General features: G+C 42.9%; 1 long non-coding RNA gene across 1 annotated transcript; it reads right to left on the reverse strand.

Annotated features, from left to right (window-relative positions):
- Positions 1–2,305: 2,305 nt before the first annotated feature.
- LOC128423117 (uncharacterized) lies at positions 2,306–5,188 on the reverse strand. The gene is made up of 2 exons (XR_008332678.1): positions 3,674–5,188; positions 2,306–3,456 (listed from the first exon to the last, which is right to left on the reverse strand). It is a non-coding gene; the product is annotated as an uncharacterized LOC128423117 (long non-coding RNA).
- Positions 5,189–5,889: the final 701 nt, after the last annotated feature.

Below are 5,889 nucleotides of genomic sequence, written 5' to 3' on the forward strand. Positions count from 1 at the left end.
AAGCATGATAGGCTATATTTCACGAAGATGCCATGCTCACTTTTACAACACAGCCCACGGAAAGGTCAGTAACCTTGGAACAGCATTTCCTGCTCTCAACACCTGGTGAACATATGGAGAGTATTGAGACTTCCTTGCTTTTTGCCATCCCTCCTTTTTATCCAAGTGGATTACACCTCTATCTACTATCGGCATAAGATATTCTTCAGAAGTTTTTTTGAGGTCAAAATTTAGTTCTGCTTGGGTTTTGTTTTTGCTGTTATTGATGTTGGTAGCTTATTGTTAGGTTTTATTAATACAGGGGTTGCTTAATTGCATTGCATACTTAGTGAGATTCTTTGTTTTCCCCTTCTCGAATCTTCTTGTTTTTATAATGCTGTAAACCTTTTTAATGTTATAAGCTGCCTTGAGCATGGCTTAACGTTGGAAAGGCAGTATGCAAGCAATGATTATGATGTCTTCTGATGGTTATTTCTACAAAGTGACGCCTACCCTTATTGCATAAGACTGAGGAGTCCCTATTGCTGCACTGCAACTCTCATCATCTCTGGCTATACTGGCTGGCACTGATGAAAGCTGGAAATCTAACAACATGCAGACAGCTTTACTGTCTTTATATTTGACCTGAGTTTGCTTTTCCCCCTTTCTCCACCCCACCCATGAGACTGTAAGCATGAGAGCTGGGACCTGTCTTACTAATGGTCTTCGTAAGCTCCTCCCAGATATTTTTCAGCTTAAGAGTGTGATAAAAATGCTTTAAACAAACAGGTGTTTGCTGATTCCATACAGGAATTAAGAGCTGAGTATATTGGGGGGGGGGGGACTTAACTGGAAGAATGCGCCTATGACGTTTTGCTTTCCATTCTGCAAACGTTCCTTTGTAAGATGGCATTATGCCTTTTTGGTTACATCTTTATGGGGTTGGTTAAGAATAAGCCTTTATTACTCTACTGAGCAGGGGACGTAGGTGGCGCTGTGGGTTAAACCAGAGGCTAGGACTTGCCGATCAGAAGGTCGGCGGTTCGAATCCCCGCGACGGGGTGAGCTCCCGTTGCTCGGTCCCTGCTCCTGCCAACCTAGCAGTTCGAAAGCACGTCAAAAGTGCAAGTAGATAAATAGGTACCACTCTGGCGGGAAGGTAAACAGCGTTTCCGTGCACTGCTCTGGTTCGCCAGAGGTGGCTTAGTCATGCTGGCCACATGATCCGGAAGCTGTACGCCAGCTCCCTTGGCCAATAAAGTGAGATGAGCGCTGCAACCCCAGAGTCGGCCATGACTGGACCTAATGGTCAGGGGTCTCTTTTACTGTAATGAGATAGGACACAGGAATCTTTTTTCTGGATTGGATTGGATTTTCTATTACACACACACACACACACACACACACACACACACACACACACTACCTAATTCCCCAGTTGATGTGTCTTCAATGAAGCCATGCTTTTTGGGCAACTGTGTTACTCCTAGGACCCCCTTTGTACTTGCCTGTACTAGCCAAATTTGAGAATCTCAAGAAATCTCAGACTCTGAGATATGCGGAACATAGACAACTGCCTGTGTTCTTAACTGAAAGCTTTGCTCGTGGTAACAAGGCCAGCACAGGAAAAGGGATAAGCCTCTCTTTTGATACGGACCATCATTCCCTTTGTAGCCCAGGGATAGAGATCTGTGCTCTTGCATATACTCAGGTTTGGTCCTCTGGATGTTGCTTGACTGCGACTCCTAACATTTCTGGTCATTGGGCATGGCAGCTGGTGCTGTCAGGAGGTAAAGAGCCAAACTTCTTCTTATGTGATTATGTACCTATATGTCATGTGAAAATTGGCAGGGGACACTGATGGAAGGCATGTGGGAGAGGTAGAAGCTATGCCTTCTTGAGTTCTCGCTGTATGCATACTTGGGAACCAACTAAAACAGGTGCATAGGACTTAACTCTTAAAAGGGAAAACGAGTTGTAGGGAAATCCACAATAATGTATCAGATGTTACTCTCTGGAAGTGCAACACCAGTCTTCTAACACCACCACCAGTCAGTGTGTATTGAGAACAAGAATCAGTGGATGCAAGGATTGTATCTCATAACCTTTTTGCTTACTTACTATACTTAAAAGTTGCTTTATAACCATACCATCCATACCCTTTTAGTAAAAGAAGCAGTAACCTGTTCAAGATTTATTTTCTTACCACAAATTTCATCACCTGCTGTCTTTATCCAGAATACACTGTTAACAACTTCACTCAGGTGTGACATTTCTCCCCCATCAAGATTTCACTATAGAGGTATAAAGCGTTTGTTTTAACACATTTCATATTAACTGATTTATTACAGAAAGTCCTATTGATTCAGCAGGATTAACAGTCATTAAAACATGGATGGGAACAGGAACAAGTCACAAGAGTGCATCAGACCATATAAAATCACACAAGTCTCGTTCAAAGAGGTGGGAAATTGCCATGTTAACAAATCTTTCCAGGTATAAATATGAGGTCAGCAATACTTAAGATGAGGCACTTCAACAATAACCCAAAAAGAAAGTTAGCGGTATAAAGTTATAGGTAGGTTCAGGAACAGTCATTTACATTGCCATCATTATATCAGAAATATATATTTGCCAATGTAAAGATACCCTTCTAAACACAATGACTAAAGAGACAGGGCAGAGGTTTAGGACCACCCAATACAATTACATCCTGGACAGAATAAAGAAAGCTACTCTTCACATAGCACAGAACTAAGCCATGCAGTTTATTGCTCCAAGCATAGCAATTGCCACTGGCTTGGATAGGTTTATTAGCTGTGACACAAGATCTGGAGGCAATGGACTTCTGAATACCAGATGCTGTGAAAGTAAAAGGGGTGGCATTGCCTTCCTTTTTAAAAAAAAAATATTTTTATTAGTTTTCCAATAATAGCCAAATTATAACAAATAACAATTAATCCCCAAATTATACAATTATCAAAGTGCCAATCAACTTCTAATTAATACATTTTAGTTAAAGTGGCTCCCTGCATGATGGTTTGGGTGCATTTCTGATCTTATAACACTGCATTCCATAATCTTAATTAACGTCAGTTACGTTTCAGTTATAATAATAATCCTTTAGTCAACAGCTACGTAATTATTTCCAGTCGTGATTTTACAATATATAAATTTATAAAGCTTCAAGTGAGGAACTCAAACTATTACAGTGGTACCTTGGTTCTAGAACAGCTTAGCTGTCAAACAAATCGGCTTCCGAACGCCACTAACCCAGAAGTGTTCTGGTTTGCGAACGTTTTTCAGAAGCCGCACGTCCAACGCAGCTTCCGCTTGAATGCAGGAAGCTCCTGCAGCTAATCGGAAGCAGTGTCTTGGTTTTCAAATGGTTTTGGGAGTCGAATGGACTCCTGGAATGGATTAAGTTCAAGAACCAAGGTACCACTGTATCTTTATTCTGCCCTGTGTGTGAAAACTCTTACAGTGGTACCTCGGTTTACAAACACTTCGGGTTACAGACTCCGCTAACCCGGAAGTAGTACCTTGGGTTAAGAACTTTACCTCAGGATGAGAACAAAAATGGTGTGGCGGCGGCACGGGAGGCCCCATTAGCTAAAGTGGTACCTTAGGTTAAGAACAGTTTCAGGTTAAGAACAGACCTCCAGAACGAATTGTTAGTAACCAGAGGTACCACTGTATATCCATGGAGATTCCTTCTGTCCATATATGGTGTTGTCTCTTTCACTTTCCAGCTGTTTTCTCCAGGGGTGGCATTGCCTTCTAACCCTGCTTGTAAGCTCCCAGAAACATCTGGCTGGTTGCTATTGGGAAAATAATGCTGGATTCTATGGCTCTTTGGTCCAATCCAAGAGGGCTCTTCCTGTATTAGGAATGGGGAACCGGTGGCACTGCAAGATGGAGGGCTACAGAGTCCTATGTTCTTAACAAAGGAGCACAGGACCAGGTCTATGTCTATGTCATAGCTCTCCCTTTTCACACCACTTGTGGTACACTGTGATGCAGAGTAGCTAGACCACTAGCATCACAGGAGTTGTCACACAGGGAAAACTCCAACCTATATACCACTATTAAACTCATTATCTGGATGTGTGGCCCCTTCTGCAGTCCAAATGGCATCATTCACACATGAAAGAGGCAGCAACAGGCTTGGAGGAATCCAAAGGTTTGCAGATGTACAAAAAACTCCCCTATAAAAACCTAAAGGGTTGGAAGCCTCAGTCCCCTAAATATGGCTTAGTGGGAGCTGAACGCTGATAACTGAGGGGAGAACAATGTGGGGAAGGGTAATGGAATGATATAGCCTGGAAGGGGCATAGCTGGTTGGAACGCTAATCAGCAGCACTCCACAATGCAACATGCATTCCAGATCTCGCTTGTTGAAAATGTCTTGGAGGTGTATAAGCAAAACAACTTCACCTGCAATTTAGCTAAGTCCCAACCATTTTCCAAAAGGGCTTTTTTTGCAGGAAACATTTCTAGTGGATTGTGTCCAACTTTTATGCACAAGAATTAAGTTAAGTATTAATACCTAAATCTGCCAAGGCAGGACAAAAATGCCTGCAGTATTTAACAAAAAAAGCAAAATAGAAATTACAGAATACTAATTATGGTGGGATTTAAATTCTTATTGGGATTTATTGTACAGAGAAAATGCAACCAATTTAAGTCAACAGAGTAATTATTCCAATTAAAACCTCTTTGTTAAAACTTACTGTGACTTAGAAACCAACCTCATATGGGCATGGTGCCGGTCAATGCACAATTTATAAAATCTTTATGGGGAGCTGTGCCAAGGAGATTTATAAAAGAGGCTTAAAACAATCAAGCCTAGACACTCATCCCTCAATAAAGATAACTATCTGCTTTGAATATTTCTCTATATGAAATTCTAGAGAGATAAAGCGAATTCACTAAAAGTTTATTAAAAACGTTGGGTGGGGGAAGCATGAATCCTAATGTGCCGTTATTAGAAATATCTGATCATCACCTTCTCCCAGAGAGGTCAGATTTGGGGTGAAGGTCGCAAAACTGAAAGAAGACTCTGCAAAGCTAGCCTCAGACAGAATACAAAGCTATTCAGCCTCCACATTCATACTATGGGTGAAATCCAACTGTGCCTCTCCCACCAGCAGAGCTGATTCCCTGCGTGCCTCCAAAATCTGTTCCAGAGGGTTGGGGGAGCTTTTGGAACAGGAAAAAAGTTGCAGAAAGAAAAAGCAAGTGTGCTCATGCAATGTTGGTTATTGCCCTGTGCATCTTACCTCACTATGAGGCGATATAGCGGGTAGGTATGGGGCATTACAATGCACTAGGGACGTGGGTGGCGCTGTGGGTTAAACCACAGAGCCTAGGACTTGCCAATCAGAAGGTCGGCGGTTCGAATCCCCACGACAGGGTGACCTCCCATTGCTTGGTCCCTGCTCCTGCCAACCTAGCAGTTCGAAAGCATGTCAAAGTGCAAGTAGATAAATAGGTACCGCTCCTGGGGGGAAGGTAAATGGCGTTTCTGTGCGCTGCTCTGGTTCGCCAGAAGCAGCTTAGTCATGCTGGCCACATGACCTGGAAGCTGTACGCCGGCTCCCTCGGCCAGTAAAGCGAGATGAGCGCCACAACCCCAGAGTCGGTCACGACTGGACCTAATGGTCAGGGGTCCCTTTACCTTTTATGGGGCATTACTATGCTAAACGTTGCTCCAGGATCTGCTCACTTTGACATCTAGATTTAAATTTGCTACAAAGCACGAGAAACTGGAACTGTATTGGAACTCCCTTGGCCAAGGACGGTTCACAAAAAAGGAATCACCATAGAAGTTTTGAGCACTAATGATGTTTCTAGCATGCCACCCATCTGATTTGAGGACTCCCCCCCCCGCAACCCCCCTCCGGCATA

This window comes from Podarcis raffonei, chromosome 11, assembly GCF_027172205.1.
Source record: "Podarcis raffonei isolate rPodRaf1 chromosome 11, rPodRaf1.pri, whole genome shotgun sequence".
NCBI classification, from domain to species: Eukaryota; Metazoa; Chordata; class Lepidosauria; order Squamata; family Lacertidae; genus Podarcis; species Podarcis raffonei.